We start from the raw sequence: 24,820 nt of genomic DNA on the forward strand, positions 1-24,820 counted from the left end.
TGAACTGTGTCACTATTTTATTTTGCATTAACTGAGAAATATGCAGGCAAATCTTTTTTTTCAATGCTGAGACTCCCAAAAAAAACAAAAAAGGAATGGAAACAAAATTCAAGTATGAGTATATGAGAGCCTTCGTTTCCAGACGGGTTCAGTGAAACATACTGATTCCACTACCTTTTCAATCTACGAAATGCACAAGTCCATGCTCTTTCACGAGATCTTCAAAAGAGGACTGTTAACAAGAAACACGTACCCAGAAAATAAATCTGCAGTACCTCCGAGCTGCAGATGCACTTCAGGACCCAGATAATTGCGTGGCAGCCTATTTCAGACAACCAGGTGGCAGCATGTGTTTTTGAGGCTTATGACTTCCCATACCACCCACAATCAGCGCCGTCCTCCAGGACTTCAAACACTCCCTCTGTTCTCCAAACCCTGCGGTCCCCGCTCTCTCGGGGAACCAAGCACCTGGCCCGAAGTTTCATATTCCTCTCAGGTGTGCCTCCGCAGCATTGCACTAGCCTGATATGCACGCATATTAAGTACTGTATTGGCATTCTATTTTTCCAATAGTTGCTATTTTACTTTCAAAGTAGGCCACCACTGAAGGACAGAGCGCCTTTTCTGCATACCAATTTCATCAGATGGAGGATGAGTGGTCTCTGTATCCCCTCAGGTTTAAACTGTTTGCCTGTGTATGCAAGTGTGAACATATTAAAAAGAAAGTCTGATCTGTGTTCATGTTTATGCCATTAACACATGCTATCCTTATTTTGATCAGCTCCTCAACTATCCAGAACAAAGCATGCAGTTGTTCTTCTTCCCCTTCCGTCCTGAAACAATCCCCCACATGGTGTTAACTTACACTTTCTCCCCTCCACTCTGTCTCCTAACCCCATCTTCTCTGTCTATCCTCTTCCTCTGTTGTAGGTAGCTGTCTTCTTATCAGAGCTGGAAGCTCAGACTGTATTCCCAGTGGCCATTCATGGGTTTCAGCCTTATGGGAGTCCACCGATTTAAAAGCAGCAGTGGAAGCCCACACTGACTTTATTTCCCAGGAGAACAAAGCACATGGTGGAAGGTAGTGGATACATTACATATACCCCAATCCCTGTCACTTACAAAGGCAGCCTTGAGTCATGACAGACCCTGTAGCTTGTAGCATGGCCCCAGATCACCACAGCACCAGCCTTGACAACTGTCATTAATTCGCTGAAGCCAACTTTATTTTGGTATATGAACTTTAATGTATGCATAGTAGCTCTAGTCACTGAGCAAAAACTCACAATTTCTAGTCACAATTTTAAAAGCTGGTCCTACAGAGGAAAGGCCAGAGTGAAACAATTCAAAATGCATTATTCAGCCAATTGCAATACATCGCATCAAACTAACTTCTGGACATGAACTTTAGTTTTTAATGTCTAAAAATGCATTTTAGACAACGGCGGAATAAATCATGCGTTTTTAACTGAGAGATTCTGTCTTCCAAGTTGAACCGATTAGACGGGAATGTTCTGTTCTGCATATCTTTCTGGCAAGTCAGCCCAGCGGAACCACTGATCTCCAGAAAAATAAATGCAGCTGGATTTTCATCATTGTTCCACCAAATATTAAGGAAAAAAAAAAAAAACAACAAATAATACTGCTGACTCAAATACACACACACACACACACACACACACACACACACACACACACACACACACACACACACACACACACACACACACACACACACACACACACACACACACACACACACACACACCTCACTTGTGTTGTATAATCTATTCTCTCTCTTGAGAATCCTCATTCAAAACAAACATCCTGATCCCACTTCCACTTACTTTAAGGGCAGGACAATCATAACACGACAATCAAAACGCTTTGCACTTCGAAGCCTGGGCACGGATTCAACAGGAGCCTGTGCTGGCTTTGCTTCTCAGATGCTGGATGGAATAACTGTCGGCAGTCAACTCCATGTTTACTATCCATCTGTTGCTTTATGCCCGACTGAAACGCACATAAAACGAGTGTGTGGGTATCTTTTTTGGTAGGTTCTTTCTGGTGCATGTACAGCGTTAACAAAGAGAAACACATTATGTTACACAAAAGCACGTAGTGCATGTAAGCAGGCTTCTCTCTAGTATGTTCCATTTTATCAAAGTGATTATATATTCAGCTGATGATGAAAAATCTGCTTTTAAATGAGAGTTGTAAATCCTCTGCGAAGACAAAGGCATGGCCAGAAGAACTTATAACATCTATTAAGAGCAGTTTTGAGTCGGAAAGACTCCACAGGAGAGTGAGGTTAAGTGAGCTCACAGGCATGAACAATTTTGCCGGGCTCCTGGCAATAAGAAAAGCACACTAAAATGTCTCATGCCTCTGCTGTAAACAGCAGGGGGTCCTTACCTGAGACGATGTTCGGAAATTACTTAAGTTTTTTTTTGGTTTTTTCCACTTAGGTGTGAAAACTGCTGTCCTACATCTAAACCTCGAATGGTCCGAATGCATCGGCGTGATTGTTTTGCCTCATTGACTGGCAGGGCTATGAACCCGAAGAGCCTATTTAACTCGTGTATGTAACACCAACCCCACTGAACGGATGCAGCGGGGTCCATATTATATTTCTGCTCCGTAGCAGCGCAAATCCTGCAGAGGGAGGATGATTGAACTTTTCCATCCGATACAACGCTATCACACTGTCTCCACAACATGACTGCCCAGACCCCCTCGTCTCCACTTCTCCTGTCCATCACTTAAAACATCTGGATTCATTTTAGAAGGTCAGGGCTAGTGAAGCAGAAACTGTCAGTGGAAGTTGTCTTGATGTGTGTCATGAAATGGGGCAAAGAAATGCCACCCTTAGATGGAACTGGAAATAACATTTCTGTTGATAATACAGAGTCTGAGAAACCATCTGCTGAGATAAAGGTGGGGATGAGTGGACCAGACACATTATACGCAACAGGCATTAAATAAATATATAGGAAATCCATAGTGGTCCGTAAAGCTCATTATTTTTAGCACAGAGTAGAATGTTTTATCCAAACTTAAGTCAAATCTAGTCCACAAAATCACTGCTCTAATCACTTACATAATTATAATTATATAATTAAACTAATTCTGCATCCACGGGTGCAAAAATATGACTATGTGATTCTTTTTTTTTTTTTTCTTCTTCTTTTTTTTTTTTTGGAGACAAAGAGGTCCTGTAGGTGAAGAAGGCTGTGCTTTCAAAGCCCCTTACAAAAATAACCATATTTTTATTATGAGTATCTTTATTAGGTGTGTGCTTTTGGGTCCTTGCTCATTTCTTCAGGGGCAAACAAAAGTAAGCTAAGCACTAGATCCACAGTCCCTCCCACCCATCTCACCATGCCAATACCTCCCTCTTAACTCCCTCACCCTCCCGACTTCCCTTCCTACCATCCCTCCTCCTGGATTAAAAGCTCTTAATTTTCACTAATTACACAAACTCATTTCTTTTTCTTCATGTCTCGGCATTTCTCCCTGTTTTCTCTCCATGGGGCTCGTAAACACGTTCTGATACTGGGTTTAATAAACCTGCCTTGTGAGGGTTTAGGGCCTTTAATGGACACAGGGCTTGTTTGATAAGTCTCCACTTCATCACACACTTTATTAATTAAAGTTTATATTACATTAGAAACAAAGTTAAGCTATTTGCTCCCCATTAATGGTTTCATGTAGCTGCATATCTATGACCAATTAATTGGAGTCTTGCCTCCCTGTTTGCATTTTCTCCTTGTTTGACAAAAGCATGTTAGGGTTAGCTTCAGGCGATATGTTGCAAGCGGCGGCAATACTGCACTTAATCCAAAATGATCAAACGGCCGACTGCAGCAGCCGTTTAAAAGTGATATTTAGCGGCCTGAATGTGGTAAAATATCTGCTAACAATTGTTTCCACTGTAATGATGAGAAAATTCTAAAGTTGTCCATCTTTGTGTTTTATTGAGGTACAAAGGCCAAAGGGGTGGAGAATACAGTGTACTTGAAGGTGCACTGTGTAGTTTTGGGGAAGGGACTTTAATCAGAAGAAAGAGATCTTCATTGACTAATTCATGTATGCCTGCATAAACAGACTCTTCGTTTTCATGACTGAATAAACTCAGTAAACACAATGGCAACACAATTCTATCCTGTTTCACTGTTTATATTTGGCGGACCCTGCCACATTCCTAGCTTTGAATAGTGTTCTGGCGACCTTATTTAGAAGCTTGTTTATTCAGTTATGGAAAAAATGAATATTTTCTGAGTTTACATTTTAACCTCATTAATACTGTAAGTGTTCAAATTCTGAGTTTGAATTCCTGCTCCAAGACTACATGGTGCTCCTTTAAATACAGCAGATCCAGCTCATCCCCCGGTTACACATTCAGGCTTGGAGAGCCTTGTTTGTGTCATGTTTTTGGTAAGACGTGGAGAGCCATGTCATTAAAAGGATGATTAGTCATTTTAAAAATGCTGATTGGGCTCATCCTTTAACAATGCTCATCAAAAGAACACCTGTCTGTACACAGCACTGATGGCCTTTTAACCCATTGTTATGGTCTTGTTATCCATCTATGCTACAAAAAGAGGCCATTAAGACAAGAAACAGGGTCAGCCAAATGATCACACATGGTGTAAACAAACAGCAATTTAACACAGAGATCAAAACGTTTGTTGGCCGAATACATATGTTGCATCCAGCGGAAAAGGTCAAAACATCTGTTGCAACAACATTAGGAGAAGTAAGGCAACCGGGATAAAATGTGGATATTATGATAAATGTTGACAACAACTAGTTCTGTGTGTTCATTGTTTAGATGAAAAAGCAAGCCGTGTTTATGACTTCTTATACCGATCGAAAGGAAAACGCAGCCTGCCCGACCAGAGGTTTGCAGTGTAGGCGAGGCAAACTTATCCGGTTAATACTTTGTGTAACTGAAAAACAAAACTACACGTCCTGCATTCAATACTCTGAGATTCTAAAAAAGGCTTTAGCATTGTGAGTTTAGGGGAGCAAAAGGCAAATTGACACCCTGTGAAGGTTTTCTTGAAGCCCTGCATGAGTGGACACTGCCCCCCCACCCCACGAGCAGTGTGTTTGTGTGTGTGTGTGTGTCTTTACAGGGGCGTTGATGTAGGAGGCAATGTACAGGAGACAGCAGGAGAGCAGAAGTTGTGTGGCCTGTCAGACATAATGAGTAAGCAACGATACACACAGTAATTGTGGCCAACTCCAGGGACCCCCCTCTGCGTGTGGTTGTGAAGATAGGGGTGTTTGTGTGTGCAGGCGCGCACGCATACATGAGCAGAAAGCAATAAGTTAAAAGAAGAGAGGGCATGCTGGGGGCAGCCTCACATAGTGAGACTGAGGGAACAAAGAGGGCTATAAACACTTTGTGTTGCATGTTGATTGCGTAACATATTTTAAGACACACTTGCTGAACAGCATTCGGGAAAATTACGGCACTGTTATTCTTTAGCCCCACTGGCAAGAATGTAGAAATGGAGCAACGTCGCTTAATTGGTTCAAACTGACCTGGGCTGTTTGAATGTCAATGTCACCGTCCTCCGATTCTTCCAAAAAATTACATCAAAGTACATAATAAATGAGGAAAGTCTGAAAGGAAACAGGCATTTCAAAGAACAAAAGTTTTCAAGGTTGACCAATGTCTGCAACTTCAAACTACAAAGCCTGTTGCTTCTTTTACCTTTTGATAATTTACAGTTCTCGTAGACCTGCGACTTCCATGTTTGGAGAGAATTGAAAGAATCTTAATCATAGATTAGTAATATATGTATTCTTATTCAAAATACTTATTGTTTCTTAAGTTTAGTTAATATCCATGATTTATTTGGTTTATTTTAATGCTGGTTTAAATTCCCGAAGACAGATATGACATTAATACATTTGAGCAATAATTCATTGCAACATTTTCTTGGCAAGGTTTGTCATTTCCATGCTCAATGGAACCACCTGGGCGGCTTCATTTAACACAAATCTGTTTCTATGTCATTAATTTAACAAATATTGGTGAAATTAATTATATTTGTAGAATATACAAATGAACAACAAAATAACAACTAAACAAAAGGCGACTCAGTGTTCCAAATTCTGCGGTTGGATAAAGCACTTTTAAAGTCAGAATAATATTTTAGATGAATATTAATTAATTTGTACAGGATTTAGTTTCTATAAAAAGTGAATGGGGCTATCATTAAAAACAAGAATTTTTGAAAGTAGTGGCAAATGTGCGGCCAGCATAATTTATGCAACAATGAAAAATAAATATTGATGAGAGAGGGGGGAAATAAGAGGATTTAAAGTTGATTGAAGGTGAACACAAAACTCTTTTGATAAGCGGACAATGAGATTAATAATCCCATCGCCATAAATACATACTGCCATCTAAAACGGCCTCCGACTCTGACACTGTTGTCTTCCGTGAACTATAAATGCACATGCAGATGAGGTTGGCAGGGGTTGGCCAGCAGTGGTCAGCTCCTTGTGAACACCGTGGCCTGTGACTGACCAGCCCTTCGCTACGGTGCCCGCTACTCCGGATTAAAGGAGAGCAGCACAATCCCCGGGGGATGGGAGGTCGTATCACTGTTTACCCCGTGTCAGGAAACCAACACAGGGCCAAGGCAATGCTAAAATGTCCTCCTATTGTGTGTCTGTCTTCCTTTGTGTGTTTGACAAATGAAGTGTATAGCGATACAGGGTGGGAAACCAAGAAAAGGGGGGGTCCCCACAATGGCAGCAGGTGCAGCCTGACAGCTAATATTTGCACAGCAGCTTCTGTGGCAAACAAGCAAGGAAAAGGGGCAACTGTCTCCTCATAAATGGCTCCGTAACAGACACATAAATCCAGGGCTGACTCCGCCAACCTATCTGTATCCCCCATTCCCATCCCTCTTCTTCTCCTCGCAAATCCCTTCAGTGCAGGACAATCGCCAAGACGCATCTTGGCAACACGTGACATTGTAGAGGTCAAGCTGAAAACCTCTTGTGTGAATGTAGTGTGTGTGTGTGTGTGTGTGTGTGTGTGTGTGTGTGTGTGTGTGTGTGTGTGTGTGTGTGTGTGTGTATTTGTGTGTGCGTGTGTGCTATTCCCCACCTGCAGCGTGGCAGACACACGGCCGACCACACTTCAGTCTCAGTCACACTTTTACTGTGATGAATGTAGAGGAGTACTTTTTGTTCGGTCCGTAGCCCAATCAAGTGCGTAAACAGACGATGGGAAACTTAACGCACAGATTATAGTCTGGTCACACAATCCAAGAAGAAAGAAATCATTCTGAAAATAAAAAGTGTATATGTTCAAAAGTGTTTCTACATTCACTTGCCTATCAATGTTGCTTTGTCAGTTAAAGGCTTTTAAACTGTTTCTTTTTTCTTTCTTTTTTTTCATGGCTTGTATCAGTTACACAAGAGATACACAAAGGACACTAAGCCCTCATATATATGTATGGGCCTTACTCAAAACAAGCTGATCTGTTTATAGGAGCCCCACATAAGGTGGGGGTCAATCTTAAGGGGGCTGAGAAGTAAGTGAGTGATTGTGTGTAGGCAGAGCCCTTTATCTCATGTTTTCTTCGTTGCTAACCTCTTCTTTTTTGGCGGTTAGGCTTAAGAAATGAAAGCTTAATCCATTTAGATGGAAAATCCATGGCAGCCGCCCTGGCCATGTGAGGGTATTAATAAGATGACAATGCAGATTCATCAATGGGACCAGACTGTTGTTCCATCACTGTCTGTCCAGAGGTAATAAATAAGGACTCTGGACTTGGATGAAATTCTCCACTAGACAGGTATACAATATTGTATTTCAGTAGAGAACAGGAAATAGTCTACTACTAAATAGTGTACTTGATGACTAAAAAACGGTATTGCATTAAACAACTTTGCACATTGTGCTGCTGGACCATCGTTTAATATTTCAATTAGGATTTTGGAGGAGGCCACTATAAATATTTGTTGAGCAATTATTCGGTTTAGTAACTGATAGTACGTTAAACTAGAATGAGACGTGTGTCCTTTTGGTTGGATGATTGGTTGGTTGGTTGGATGGATGGATGGATGGATGGATGGTTGGTTGATTTGTCAGCTTAATTTCACAAAAACTAATAGACAGATCTCCACAAAATTGGGATCGAGGCCCATAATAGGCCCACTTACCTTTTGGTGCAGATCTGTATACAGAGACTGATCCAGGATTGTTTTTTTTTTCCTCCTTAACATTGCTACATTGGATAGGGCATTGGATCAACTTTTTTCATCAATTGCTCAGGGAATAATGCAATAATAATAATCACAACCCTAACCCTAAACCATCTTGATGAAATGAAGGCATATTTAGGTCACTGGTTTCCATGAGTCAGTGCAATTTGATGTGGATGTAGTCATAAAAAAAAAAAAAAAAAGAGAGATCTATCAGATTTAACTGCATTTTATTTGATATTGGATGAGATTGATTTAATGGGGGAATATTGGGCTATGGTGGAGATATGCACTCTATGAGTGCCACTCAACAGGAAAACAATTGATATTTCAACCCAAATTTATTGGCTAGAATCTTTTTTCGAGGATTTTATGGCAAAAGTAATAAGACCAGCAAGTTAGGTTTTCAGTGTGGGTGACCTGGCTCTCTGGTTGACTGGAAACCTGTATAGAGGCTACCATCCACAGATACATGGATGGGTGCCTAGATGGACAGATACATGCATGCATGGATGGATGGATGGAAAGATGGACAGGCATGTAAGTTCTCTTGACATGTCAATGCCCCTCTTGTGATCCATGTATTAACGTGTATTGACAACTGGAAGCATTTAGCAACGCCAAGACTGACCAAGACCAAGATTGCTCTTATTAACTTTGGCCCAGCTGTGAGTTCATGAACCTTTTGAAGGGGGCCCAGAGTAACGACTAAATCTAACCATTAGTGGTAATTATACCCACACACCAGCAGTGGAGAAGATGATTTCACAATATGTGAATGACATACACACAGTCTATTTTAACACCACCAGATGGCCTGTGAGAGTTGTTAACGTATCTGCAGTTAGAAGCTCAATTAGGGGTGACCTTTCCTCCTCACTGGACAGGGATTAATGTCAGTATGGCTAACCACGGAAAACGGATCGCTGGGACTGGTGGTCCCTCTGGCTTTGGGTAAGAGGAGAGATACTAGAAACTGGCAGCCTCAGCTTCAAGAAACCTTAAAGCCAGAGCTGAACACCACATGGTGGATTTGAAAAGAAGAATAGCTGCGCGCTGGCTACAAGGGTGAACATTTAAATCAATAACATGGACATCTCTTAAGACTTGGCAGGGTCCAATGAAAATCCATGTGCAGCAGGCAGGGATTGGGCAGGTGAGGGCTACCAGCTTGGTCAATAAACTGGGCCCCTGCCCCAAGGCAACAAGCTGACTTCAGCTGTGAGACAAGACCATGGGCCAGTGTTTAACTTTCATCCTGTCAGCCAATGGCTCTCCCACTGCTCCCCTACCACTTGCCACTCAGCGCGACATTCACCTCTTCCTCACCACACACCCCCGCCCCCTCGATGAAAAGGCAATCAATGAGCCGGACCGGCCTGCGTGGTAGCCCTAGGCAAGGCAAAAAATTCTGCAGTCAAGAGTTTTTCTATGTGAGATGGCACCATGGGTAAGAAATTGCAGACTTGGTAAAAAATAATAAAATAATAATCTATTGCTGCCACAGCTACTGCTTCTCCTGGAACACCTGGAAACTTATTGGATTCAACATGAAAAAAAGCCTTTGGTTAAAAAGGAAAGTAACTTAGAAATGTGCAGCTGGCATATGAATTACAACCTAATACATTTCATCACACACATCAGAAATGGCATTTTAAGGTGCTATTTTTTTTTTTTTTTCTTTATGTTCATATGAAACCACAAAATGTGTTGCTTGGAAAAGTTAAATGTTTGTGTAAATAGGCAGGCGCGCTTAATGTTGAACTCAGAGTCACAAAAGGATGAGGTCTGATTTCAAAGGAGAGCGCACACACATGCATGCACATATCGACAAACATTCACCAGCTCGCCTAATGACGAAAATGTAAATCTGGTAATGAGAAGCACATTTATCCCTCATTTCGATACCACTGTTACAAAATTCAAACAACTGGCAGGTGGAGGCCCTGAAAGACAACTGAAAAACAAAGCTGATAGTTTAAGGTTTATCTCACTTAATCATAGATTTTGGTTTTCTTAAGTTGAGCAGGGTAATTCAGTCACTACTTATCTATGTACTGCAGGGTCTTTTCATCATCATAGTATGACATCTTTTAAATCTTTGTTGAAATTATATTACACACATGGTATGAAATCTAAGTAAGTAGAATGGCGACAACTAAATGAAGAACTAGCTAAACTAGAAAAAGAATGAATTACTTTACTAAATAACTTTCAGCTTTCTTAATTAGATTTTTTATGTTTCCATTTAAGGGCCACAAGGAGCTGAGAATAGTAGACATTAGCTTGTAAAGGCTATGAAGCACCACTGACAAGTCACTACGCTCTACTAAAACCAGTCTCAGATGGTGAGCAACAACCTCCAGCTGACAAAGCTTGAGACTTCAGTTCGGCTTCCATTTAGGATTTAACTTTCTACTGTGTTGCTTGTGTTTCAGTCTGGCATGCATCGACAGAAAGAAGGATAGATCAGCTCAAAGGACATGTTTTTTTAACAAAATGTTTGTTAAAAATGTTATTTTTTGTGATTACTGTTTAATCTATATTTAGGCATGTAAAAGTTCTTGTGTGCCTTCTGTCTTTTTTGAAGGATGCCACACAACTTTTATGCTTGAGAGCAGCACTACTTGGAGTGTGTGATGAAGGTGTATAACACCTGGAGCAAAATAATGTGAACATGAAGTAGCGTATTTCCTCTCAAAACAAGCTGAGGGTGACAACCCAGAGGTGATGAGATGGTGCTACACAGCACATAAAGATGTCATCCTCACAGGAACTTGCATGCAATCGATTTCACAAGCACTAGCTAAGAAACAGTATGAAGGACCCCTGCCGTTGACTGCAGGAAGATGAGGAGTGAGAGTAATTTCTTAGCCATCCTTTCTTAGCCTCAAAGTGACAAAAGACAAATCTACAGTTGCAAATTAACCCTGGAATAATGAATGAGGAATGGAGCCCTGAGGTCTTAATTGAATATTTGCTGGACTCATTTTGTTGACAATGATGGATGTCTGCAAAAAAAAGAAGGTCTCAGCAAAATCATAATTCATATTTCATCAGCCCTACATCTGACTTCAGCCGTGCACATTTATTGATTGGTAAATGATGAGTTTTCATTGTGCAGCTAAACTGAATGAAGTCTGACACGTTCCGGTGAGGTTTGATAAATTGGGGCTATCTGGAGATGTACATGAGTGCTTCACTGAAATGTCTGTAGCTCAAGATCAAAAAAGTTTTGAAACTTGACTGCAACCACCCCCCCCAGCGGCATCTGCTCGCTCTTCATTGTTAATAGTGTGTGACCCTGCACTAGGCAGCGAGTATGCTTTAAGGACGTAACCCCCAATTTCCTCAAAAAAGATATGCTACAGTTGTTGAGCAGGCGTTGTGTAAAGTATTTTCTGTGCTCACTGAAAGAGAAGTGGTTATACTGTGTTTACTTGTGAATGACCTCCAGCAGAACCGATGTGTGTCAGTTCCATCCATCCTTGCACTGACATACAGAAATGGCTTGATACATGGAAGATTTAAGGCCTCTCTAAGATGAGTATCAAACTTGTTTACGAGCACTACCATCGAGAGCTTAACCACACTGCCTTTAAATCGATAAATTGTGTTCATGGCGCAGGCATTCTTCGTTTTCTTGTGACAAATCTGCCACATGACAGTGGATTGACTTTGAAAATGAGAATGTCATTTCAAGCCTCTAAAAAGACTTAAGCACTTGGCAGCAACCTTGTTTCGGATGCTATTTCTGTGGGCAAGCAACACTAAGCATGTTACTAGGGTAAGACGATTTTGATGGGGGGAGAAGTCACTCAAGAAAATAAGTCAGATCGCAGCACTCGGAGCACTTTAAGGACATGTCGGATATGCACAATGCAGTGCTGATCACAGAGCACACTGGGGCAGATCTCTTCAAAATGCTGCTCTATGAATGTGACAGTGTTGCTCTAGGCATACTTATTCATGGGATTAAAAACAGCGTAAGGCGGTGAAATCCACAACTTTTGTCCCAGTTGTAGGAACTGTGCTTCTTTGGAGAGAGGAAAAAAATAAAATAAAAAAAATACTACAAAGATGATTCGGAGGGAAAAAATATGTTTGATGGTTCCGATGGACTTCGCACTGAGTATCAACCCAGGGACATGTTTTCATCTGGGCTGCAGGGAGAATGCAATTAACTACCCAGCTGGATAGAACAGCAGCAGCAGTGCAGACAACTGTAGTGCAAGGTGATAAAGGGAATTCTAAAAAATATGACAGTTTTTACAATAAATATAAGGTTAGCCATATCATTGTTATATTTATCTATTTATTTTAAGATTTTAATTACTGTTTTTAATTTGTTAAATAGGTAGAAGCTGGCAGGTGGGTAGGTTATGACAAAGTAACAGAGATAACTACCTGGAGCTGGACCACTGACAACTACATTGGCTGTAACAATTCAGATGCCAAAGCACTCGTACGTTAACTATATTTGATGGACGCAGCAAAACAAAATGAATACAAATTCACACACGGAGCAACAAAGTACAGCTGAAAAATGTGCCAGTATGTTATCCAAAATAGCAATACAACCATATGCAATAGAGAATTTCAAAAAAAGAAAAAAGAAAAAAAAAAAGAAGAGGAGCTGGACATTTTTTTTGGTAAAGGTGAAATGTGTCACAGCATAATTTTTTCGTGTTTATTAAATGCAAAAATTGTCCTTTCCAACCAAAACTGACTCATACTGCAACCACAATATCGTCGAAGTGTCAATGGTTTGACATGACAAAGAGTAATTGGCCTTAAAATTTAGCCAAGCATTTCTGTTTTGGTATGAATGTGAAGTCACAATCAGTAAAATGTGTGTTACTAGCTCAAGTTATTATCTCATTTGTCCTTTATCTTTTAAGTTTTAACAGTCAATTAAAAAAAAACAGGAAATGACTCAAAAATTGACACAGCCTTTGCTTCAGTACAGTAAAATGTGAACCAATAAACTGATGTAACCAACAGATTTCAACTGATGAACAGCTTAAAATGCTCGAGGTACGATTTTTGACTTTGTCCACCAAAAACATGTCCTTGAGTCCTGAGAAGTCCCTTATTAGCAGTAGCAGTTAAAACAAAACCAAGTTTTACAGAATTGTGAGCATATACTGAGCTGCAGTCAACTTCTTTGCTAAAAGATATGTGCAGTGGATTAGCATAACGTTTTTAGACTTCCTCTGTACAACAATGTGTTTGACCCTGAAGTCAAGATATCTTTATGTATCTGAACAAACAACATCATGTGAAAATTGGATTCTAGTAATACTTTTGGATTAGATTTAATCACTTCTTGAGTATATAGACAGATAAGACACACAGTGGGCACACACTAAGAAGTAGATCATATGCTGTATATCATCCAAATCTTTTGAAAAATCTGATATCCTTGTGAAAATTGAGAATACATGATTATGGTGTTGGGGCAGGTGTATTCCATCACATCGGATTTGAAATGTAACAATGACTTACAGGTTAATGCACTTATTTTTTTTTACTGTACTGTACTAACACCTCATGAACTTGATAGCACTCTATAAAACAAGCCCTGAGGGTTCAACAAGAGTATGAGACCCACATTGTGCACCATCCCCAAACACCCTGAAGCTGAAAGCGAGCGCTTAAACCTCATAGTCTTGGTTTCATTTGAAATCCAGTATGCTGGAGTCGAGCCAAGGCAATGAAAAACATTCCACTATCCCAGTACTTAGGTAGGGCGCTGAATGTATTTCGGTTTATAAACTCCTGCTCCAGCAAGGAATTTCCCCCTCAGACCGTATGGTTCACCTTGAAGGTAGGAGACTTAAACTGACAGCTCAAATAAAAAGACAACTTCTTCAACACATCCAAAGGAAGCAATGACGATAGCCCATGAATAAATATTTTCCCAGATGATTAAACTGGGAGGACATGGTGAAAAAAAAAAAAAAAAAAGTAGGAAAAGGTGGCTGTGAGCCCAGGCTATGAGTGTGAGAGTGTGTATGTGGGAGGTTAGATAGGGAGTGGGGATATGAATGCAGCTATCTGGGGCATATAATGCACTAGGAGGCTCTGAAACGGCTGAGCCCCACCCTCCCACCCCCAACCGCCAGATGAAGGCAAGGAATCTCTCCTTTGAGTTCAGAGGCCCACCAGAAGCTCCCTCTGTGTCACAAGGCTGAGCTAAGACAACACTCGCTGCCAAATAAAAAGCTGTGCAGACCAAAAGGGACGAGATAATGCAACGGAACTATTCAAAGAGGGGAAGCAACTAAGAACTATGTTCTGTCTGTTACAGAGGAACACCACTCATCAAAGCACCATGAATATATGCAAATGTTGATTTCGAATATAGGGGTTTGATCAACAACCTCCTTTTGATGTCAAATGAAAATGGTGGGGGTGCGTTGTGGTGGTCTATTTACATGCGTGTCTATGTTTGTACTGTACTGTATGTACATGAACGTCCATGTGTTGGCATGCCTGCAGGTCCATACTAACTGCAGTACATCTGGGGAAGTTGCTTTTGATTGATCAAGCGAGCATGAAGTGGGGTCCAGTAATTGAGTTTCACATCAGCTCGAGCAATCTTGCAAATTGGGCATTTTCTATCATGTGTGAATTGCAAACAAATGAGTTCCCAGCACCTTTTTTGAACTAGCTGGCCCAAATTTAAAGGCACTTTACAGTAGCTCTGTAAACACATTGCATCTATGCTTAGAGAGCAAAATATGTAGCATTATTTTGGATATATAATAGTTCTTTAAAGGATAATACTGTTCCCTCCTTCTTTATAATATATTCCACATAACACATATGTTGCTTCAATACTTGGAAACACTTAATTGCATGCCTTGGTGATTATCAATATGCATCATATAAGTAGTAGAACATATGTGAAATAAAAATCTGAATATCATCGATTTCATCTGAACAGTCAGTCGCAGATGCTGAAATTGAAGTTCGTCATATAAATTCTACTCCAACATTCAAACAACCCAAGTGGAATGAGCAGATGAATAATTTTATTTGCCAATTATGGGCACATTTTAATATAAAATATGTATCCAAGGTACATAAAACAGCCTGAAATTGCTTGGAAATGTCCTTAAATTCATATAAGGATAATAAAGACAAAAGTTTTTCACCAACAAAATCAACTTTGGCATGTTCTCAGACTGCTGTTGACTGCAGCTCTGTGAGCAAACACCAATATCCTCACTGCGACACTAGGTCTGCTCATTTAATGGCATCCACACCAGATGGAGCTTGCAAGTGACAGTGGGAGCAGACACGACTTTCAAGTTCCTCAAAACAAGAAGTAAACATACTGTAGAAATAAACTAAAATGTGCAACCCACAACCAATTACATGACATTGTTGAACAGCACCAGGCAATAGGGGGCAGTGAACGGCATATCTACAACTTAACTTCAGATGGCCATCCTGAGCACGCTGCAGGGGAACTAAAGTGAAAAGCAAATAGAAAGTTGTTGCCTGGCGTACACGTTGAACACAACTGTAATTACTCGATGTGAGTTCTTACGTCTGTTGGGCTAGAAGAAAAACTGGGTCTTCGAGGGTGATCAAGCATGTGACTCATCAAACTGTGTGGCAGTGACAGCTGGAAAATAAGTTCAAATCAAAAAGGAAACTGCTTCATCACAGAGTTGCCTGTTTTAGCAGTGACACATTTCTGGTCAACAACCAAAAGCATGTGTATAATACGGTTGATTGTGCTTAAAGGCTTAGTCATCACAGCTGGGCCAAACCCACCCCCGGACAACGATCAGGGTTGAAACCAAACAAGATGAATCATGGTTTAATAAAACTCAATCCATATGGGATATTTTGTTGGAACCACACTGTTTTTCTTTTTTTTGTTTTTTTTTGCATGGGAAACAGAGTTCATGGGAAATGCAGAGTGCACAAAGTCTTTATAAACAGCAACTAAAAGTTTCCATAAAACTGTGACAGCAAGTTAGTCAGTCAGTTAACAATCAGACAAGGCTGTTTTTCATAATGCATTTTTTTTTAATTTATTTTTTTTTATATTTAGTGAACTCTTCCCAAAGTTGTTTATTCGCATCTTTCTTCACACAACTGAGAGCTGAGCAGTAATCAAGGCAACATGTAGTGTGTGGAAATGGACCACCAGTTAACCTTCCTGTTGCCTGGGTGACCACATGTCTGTGGCACGCAAAAAGGTACAGTGATAGTGAGGTTTACAGGGAACCAGTGTCAATGCTGGTGGTTTAATTTCCTTCTAAATCCATGACATTTGGCAATCAACATTTACGATGATAGGTTCAAGCAGAAAACATGTCCATTGCCAGTTTAAAATGACAAAGTAATCAAAAAATGTGGAAATCTAAATCAAAATGACACACATGGTCTGCCTGCTTTAATACAACCTCGCTTCAGAAATTATAATATATATATATATAGATATAAATAATAATATAATATAATATTTTATCTGTATGTATTATAGAGTGATTATTAGATTAGATTATTATATTGAATTGTCAATCTGGATCCACTTAACACAAACTGAAATGTAACCGTTGTGCCATGTGTATCATTGCTGCATTTATTTTGTCTGGAAAAGCAGTCTCCCCCCCTCCCTGCCCTCCAGCAGCCATATAATCCATCAAACATACTGTATATCTGGGCACACGGCGTCACCCAAACAGATGGCCTCAGCTGGGGCCTGGCAGGTAGTCGAGAGGAGAGGAGCATACTGTAACTGTCAGGCCAGGTCCCTTGAATCCCATAGCTTTCTGCTACACTGATCCCAATCACTGTACACCTGCTCTCCATCTTCTCCACTTTCAAACTTCACTTGTAAGACAGACTGAGAGATTTGAGGAAGATGTGAAAAAGGGAAATTACTTTCCTTGACACTTAAGCCCCAACTTTAGACTTGAAGTGAGAACTGATCCAAGACCGCTGCATCCAAGAAACTTTTTCAGGGTTTTTCCACAGAAAACAGACACGGTTGATGCATTGGCAGATTTGGTGAGGTCACAACATAACTGCAGGCCATCTGCCTACTCATGCTGGACTGTGATTATGAGCCTTAGGACTCCCTAAGGTGAGAGAAGAGAACACAGGCAGTTCACTATAAAGCCGGCTGTCTCCCGGAGTGAATTTCACACGTACTTTGGCCCGTTAGTCCTTTTATTTCTGTCTGCTATGCTGCCCTACTTCATGAGCTCTAAACACACTGCATTGTCATCAACTTCAGCCGCATTAAAATCTTGAATTTGCACAGAACCTGCTTTAACACAAATTAATAAAAGATGTAAGTCGGCAGATAAAATAGCTGTCTTCACACATGTTGTAATATATATGTAATAGTTGGGCTTTGGGTCCTTCACTAGGCTGCAAGGATATTATCTTTTGTTACATCAGGACTGAAGTGCTTCTTTATTTTTTTTCTCATCATTAAAAAGACAGATGAATGGGTATCGTTTGTAGGTTCACTGATGATTTGTTTGCATATTCATTAATATTATTTCTTTATGCCTTAAAACAACCTTGAACAATGAAGTACAAACCATCAACACATAGAGGTAGCACAGTTATAGTTAAAGCACATTTTTTTTCAAAACAGGATGTTTTTGAAGTCAAATACAAATAGAGAAGCCACCTGTTTGGCTCATTCAGTAAGCAGTAAGACCTTACAAAAAGCATCTCAGTGGATCCAACTGAATGCACCCGGAGACTTTGGTCAAAAGACAATTCCAAGCGGTAAAAATTAAACAGCACTGGTATGATCTGTGCCCCATATCTCATGAAAAAGTCTAAAGAAAATAATCAATATTGTGATGCAGAGGTCAGTTAGTTGAGATGGCAGCAGATACAGGCACAGCTCAAAGCACGGATGAAATGTAAGCCTGTTAGCTCCCACTGAATCGTAGTTGGCTTCTAACAAGGAATCGCAACACTACAACTACTAGCAAGCTACAGAAGAGTCCAATCAATGGTAACCACGGACACACTGGCCAAAAGTCGCCAGTTAACAGGGTCACTCTCCAGACTGAAACAAGGACAGTGCAGCAGTGCCCCTGCTTTACAAAAGTCAGAACAAACTTTTTTTAAATCAGGTCTCGTAGCTACTTGTGCGCAAAACCCTATCAAATCTTCCCCATATTTGATAAACGGTTGTGATTGGCCCGTCACAAACCAGGACGGAAGGAAATCTGTCTGAACAGGAGGGGGGACCAGACGCATCTGCCAGAGCAAATGAAACATAAGCTCACAGATTCATCTGGTTCCAAGGCTAATCTTTTTTTTTTTTTTTTTTTTTTTTCCAAAATAAAATCTTCCCCTAATTAAAAAAAAAGAAAGAAAAAAAAACACACAAGAAAACTCAAGGCACTCTCTTGAAAACTATTCATGTTAGACCTTAAAAACAAGCTGACACATTTTGGCATCGAGCCCCTCGTCAGGGAGTCAAACAGCTCTCAAGGAACAAACGTTAAGGTTCAGGTGTGAGATTCCTACAGGTGGGATCACCACTGCAAAGATTACTGTTACCCCTCGAGAGCTGTTTGACTCTTTGACAAAACGCATCAGAGTTCATTGTCTGAGGTCTAAAATGATTGTGAATTCAAAATGAATGTCATTTACTGTGTCAACACCACCCTGTAAGTATTTTTTTTTTTCTAATAGCTATTATGTTCCCAACATGTCAAATATCGTAATTTCATTTTTTATACCCCAAGTATGCCAATCCGTGTCCACTTTGCTGCCTCACGTTGTTGCTTTAAGGATCAAATACCTCCAGCCACCCAGTGGCTGATGTGCAATAATGCCTGTATTTAAAATTAACTTTCTTTAATGAACTTGTGCTGGCAGGACTGTTTTGCCAGCTACAGCACGGATGTTTAATTGATGTCTTTTCTTAATTAACTCATCATTAATAACACATTATACATCAGTTTTAAGGAAGGGGCAAACCACCACTTGAGTTGAACTTGATGAAGTCATGAAAAGCTAATTCTTTGTTAATGATGATTACAATATTCGCAATTCAACTGTGTGCATGTGCTCTGTGCCGTGAAGGGACAGTTATTAGTTAGTCACTTTAATTGCAGACAACTATAAAGAAAACATGAACACGCTTAATAACTCAGGGACGACAATGATGGAAATCCTTCAGTTCTTGAACTAATTTATGTATTGTGCTTTAGGTATGCATGAGATATTGTCCACTCTTGTACAATACTGATAATTCAAGAGGTATTACATGCATGAAATCATGCTGTTTCATGCGTGGATTCACGGCAATTAATGTACCCTAACAATGGGTTGCCAAAGCTGATACAGGGACCAAAATTGCTTGCAGCAGTAGCCTCTGCATCCTACATTCTCTCAACATTGCCTCCAGATATCTGCAGGGAACACGGCTAAGATTTTCTAAGTCTGCAAGAAAGTCAGTGGGATACTATTTCTGTTCTATTTTACAACACCTTGATTAAATGCGAATGGGTAGGAAGGTGTTAAATGAAAATGTGACTGAGATAGAGAAAAATTGTGATATTTAATGAAGCCTGTTTTTAATGTAAACCAGCAGTATCATTTGTATCAATTGTATTTACTATTGACCGCTGTCTGCAAGCCAAATTGCCCCTAAGAGACATTAAAGCTTTACTCTCCTCCACTCTATCACAGTCATTCTAAAAGGATATCTACTCAATGCTATATACAGTATGTGCGTTTCCTTCTCAGTTGAAGTCTCTAAGTATACGTTTTTCCTCCCACACAGGCTCTTGTGAAATGATTGGCAGCGCCTCAAAGAATTCCCTTGGTTACAAAGACTAGGGCTATGGCAAAACATGTCTCACACTGGTTGCAGCATTCCCTGTTGCTGCAGTACCCGGAGGCAGCCACAGAATATGCCCTGTCCACACTAATAGGGAGGGCAGGGGAGGGCAGGGCTGCTTTTAGCTTGCCTGCTAGCACGACTGATCCATCCCACTGTTGCTAGTATGAGAAAATAAATGATATTGAAGAAATAGTAATAGTGGAGAGCTAACAAAAAAAAAAAAACAAAAAAAAAACAAAGAGCTCCTGACTATCAATCTGGATGACTAATGGCTCTAAATCATTCAGACCACTTGCTTCTTCGCTTGTCTACCTTGTTGCTGGTTTGGCAACACCTTGGCACTCTCCCTCTTCCTCTCCCTCTTTCTCTCTCTTTTTCTTTTTTTTTCTCCCACTCACAAGTCCAATGCTTTGGGATCAATTTAGAAGCAGTGTAATTGCCTTGAAACTATTGTAGCATCATTAGACCAGAGTTCTAAGATGGCATTTGCAGGGAAAAGAAAGGGCATGGCTAACAGCTTCTCCATAGCTCGAAAGGTTACTTTTAATCACCCAATGAGGAATCCTCTTCTACCACCCCATTCCTGGTTTAATTTTACTCCCAGTTCCAGTCGAGGGTCCGCATCCACCATGCAGCGGCGTATCTGGCAGGCAACTCCACTAATTAACTGGTGGGTTTGTTTGTTACAGAGGGATTCTGACCTTTGACATGGTATGTGATGATACAAGGAAGGGACTTCTACTCGGACTCAAAATATAAAACTAGGGCATGCATTTGATTACCTATGAGGCAGAGATACTCCTCAGAGAAGTGCAGGGACTGAGTTGAATCCTATAGAAAAAGGCTTTAGGAAGTTTTAGTCTTGAGTATCGAATAATCATCAGTTATCTGGTACACTGTAGTGAATGGAAGTCTTAAAGGTAGTCATCATTTAATTAACATATCTGTTTCTTTTCATCTTATAGAGTGGTCTGAATCTGTCAGGTAAGACCTGAAGGTTGTTATCATAAAGCTTCAATTGATGCTCAAATGGCCTCAATCTTACGTTTCAAAATCATACCGAGAAAAGGCTTGATGGCAGACTTTCATTTTTTTATGTCATTGGAAGATGATTACACTAGAGTGGGCCATTCATTCTTTTATTCCCGGAAGATGCTTCACTTTGCTTAAGAGGTGTCTTTTCTCTACTAGCAACAAAACAAAGTGGCTGGGGCAGAACACCAAGCTGCCAAATTGAAACGAAGAAAGCTATAATTCAGTTTTTACCCTGTCAGTGCATACACTAAGCCATGACATGATTGTCAGTGATGAGTCCTCCATTTTTCTGTTTCTGTCTGTCTGACTTTTCAGCCCATTGCGTCTTCAGACAAAGCAGCTTTTGCAGTACACCCCAAAACCCCACGGGTGATTCTTTCATAAATGCATAAATGAGGGGCAAATTATTATACACAGCTCGGCGCTGAAAATTTGAAAGTGCAACCACATGCATGTTCATCAGCAGGGTTTCTTTCGGTGTCTTCATTATTTCCTTTAGGAGAGAACACAGCCTCACACAGACAAGAAATTTGTGTGGCAGAAATTCTTGCTAGCGCTACATTTCTGCTAAGCTCCCCCCTTCCCCCTCTGACGTGTTTCTTCAGCTAGCAGTGGTAAGACTGACACACATCAGACACACATCAGACACACATTCACACACACACACATTCACACACACACACACACACTCAAACCAAATCTAGGTCAAAGATCCATTAAAATTTCAACAAAGTCCTGTGCTCTGCCATGGAGGTGCAATGAAAACAATCCAAATGGATGGAGAATGCCCATAGGGCTCTGCTATACCTTCCACGGTGGCCATCACTACAAAGCCTAGATAGACTGCGGACCAGCACGCACAAACTACAGAGGACACAAGCTGCACATACACATGCACACCTGCACGCGCATACGCACACGCACACACACTGTAGCTCAATCCACATGAGGCTACTTCAATTGACAACATTAACTCCCTATTCCCCTAACCATAACCTCGATCTGCCAGATTTATTTAAAAAGCTGCGCTAATGATTATTCTTTTATTAATGATTACCTGCCAATTGTTTTCATGATAAATCTAGTAACTATCTCTTCTATAAATAGTTGAACTGTTAAACAAAATAAAACATAAAAAATGCCCAGAGCCTAAAAAGACATCCTCAAAACATTTTTTTTTTTTTTTTTTTTTTTTAACAGTCCTAAACCCAAAGAGACATCATTTATTATCACAAAAGGCAAAGAAGAGCATTACGTTCTTACAATCAAGAAGCTAAAATCAGAAGATCTACATTTTTGCTTTAAGTAGGCTTGGGACAATATTGTACCAGATGATATTAAATATTGGGATGTATGTTGCCAAAAGCAATATTTTTTGTATTATATTGATAGTACTTTAATACATTACAGTATAATTTCTCATCTGGCTGGCCCTCTAGAGTTTTGAGGGATAGGGAGCACTTAATATATTATGGTAAAATTGCTATAATTACAAGTTAAATGTTGCTAATTAATATCATTCTGTTATTTAAAAACTGTTGCATATGTTGCTGCAAATGTTGCAGTATAGAGATAAACAGCGAATCAACTCGCCAGTCATTTATCTGTTCATACTACTAATCAAATAAAATACAAATTAAATAAAAGTCAACAGTATAATTACATACTGTGAGGAAAATCTGACCCTCCAGCCCAACAACTAAAAATACAGTGTCTCATGGAACTTGTTTTGATCGTCCAAATATACAATAAATCATCACAATAGCTGACAATTACTTTGTTTCAACTGACTGATTATTAGAATAACCACTGCAGCCTAATTCATAACCCTACAATACCTCTGAAAACCCCTAAATTCGAGGAGATGCACCAACTTCCATAAAGGTCCTCACTATGAAAATCCAAAAAACACCAACTGATTTTCACAAAAGACCTCAACACATATTCAAACAGGTATGCCAAATGACACTGGCAACCCACTGTACAAACACACTGTGGCAAATAAATAAAAATATATATAAATAAATAAAAGAAATGCCTCAATCCCTGCCTTCTCACAATAACACCACGACACACAAACCTCTGACTGAGAATAGGTCATGACAGTGTCGCATAGCTGCCAGTGCTGAGGTCGAGTCAGAGAACTGAACACCTCACCTGCAGCTACAAGCCTACTCTGACAAACCTTTGCCATTTTCCATTACAAATAACAACAAGGAATAAATAATTGAATAGCTAAAGCCCGGTTCAATTTAAATAGTCAAACATCGTCATTCCTTACAACACCGTTCTTCTTCCATTTATGTTCATTAAAATTCCACAAAACATGTTTATTTCCAGGGGTAAAAAGTAGCGTTTCTTTTTTTCTTCTCAGCACCGCATCAACTGCTAGAGTAAATACAAATTGTATACAAGATAGTTTATCACTGATGAGAGCCTGAAAGGTCCCATATCATGAAAAACACGTTTTTTCTGGTCTCTACATATATAAGCTGGTCCTCCCTGAGCCTCCCAACTCCCAGACTGAGGAAAGCAAACGATTCCTGCATGGTCTCTGCAGCCCACCCACTGGAGAAAGGGTGCTCCTACAGGCTGTTCAGACTCGTTATGTAACAAAAGGAGTTATTTACAGATAGTATTAGTCATTACAGATAGTATAGATAGTATTTACAGTTGCTTACGAGTCTGGTGAAGTCAGCTGGAAATTGGCTAACTAGTTAGCTCCACTTCGGTCCGCTATGCAATGACGTTTGAAGCGAGTTTAATGTTGATAATATTACGATGGAGCTTGGTTGTCACAGTAAAAAGTCTGGAAACGTGCAGACTGGAGACAGAGACGATTCGAACAGTGTTCAAGAGTTTGGAGACAAACACAGCTTTCACTAGCTGTTAGCCATTAGCTACATGTTAGTAACTGTAACAACACATACGACAAATTAACATTATTCAGACACACTAACCATTCTGAAACATCCTTTTGCAGCCACAGAGTCTGTACTTCAGGAGTCTCTCCTTATGGGTCCGATTCTGGGTCAAACTGGTTCAGTTGAGCGATACATACACCGTAAACCATAAGTGCATGCTACATGCTACCTAGCACCTGGCATCATCTCCCTTAGAGGGGCCTGTAGCAGACAAGTAGGCTTTGACAGATGGAGCTCATTAGCATTTAAAGGTGCAGGCACAGAAACAGCCTGCTGTCAGTAGAGCTCACTTGAGCGACTTTCAGACAGCTGAAATTCAGGACCACGGATGGGTTTGGGGCAATGCATTGCGAATACAGAGTTGTTGGACCTCTGACAGCTGTGTGAAATTGATGAAAAACAGTATAATATGGGACCTTGAACGATCTGTCAGTTATGTTTGACAACAGAACAGAACAGGTCGTTCTTGTTAACACAACTGCTGCAAAACGTAAAATGGCCAATCAAGATGCACTTTTACTTTACAATGATGATAGAGAAGGACTGTGTATAAAAACATATTTGTGTAAAACAGAAAAAAAACAAATATGTTGAACAGATAAACCACAGAAAAATTCAGAAATATTCAGAAAAGCGGCCTGTTCTGTATAAAATAAAAAGGTCAAGACACTGAGCTTAACAGTTGGTAGATAACATATCCTTATTCTCCCAAAGAAGAACAATATCATCTAAAAGAATTTGACCTGTAATGTCTGGAGGGAGTCCATATCAG

At 40.1% G+C, this 24,820-nt stretch overlaps 1 protein-coding gene across 6 annotated transcripts in view; it reads right to left on the reverse strand.

The window, feature by feature from the left end:
* The window catches only part of diaph2 (diaphanous-related formin 2), a 391,770-nt gene that overhangs the window by 188,604 nt on the left and 178,346 nt on the right, over window positions 1-24,820 (reverse strand). The window lies entirely within an intron of this gene.

The sequence above is a fragment of the Acanthopagrus latus genome, chromosome 18 (assembly GCF_904848185.1).
Source record: "Acanthopagrus latus isolate v.2019 chromosome 18, fAcaLat1.1, whole genome shotgun sequence".
Taxonomy (NCBI): domain Eukaryota; kingdom Metazoa; phylum Chordata; class Actinopteri; order Spariformes; family Sparidae; genus Acanthopagrus; species Acanthopagrus latus.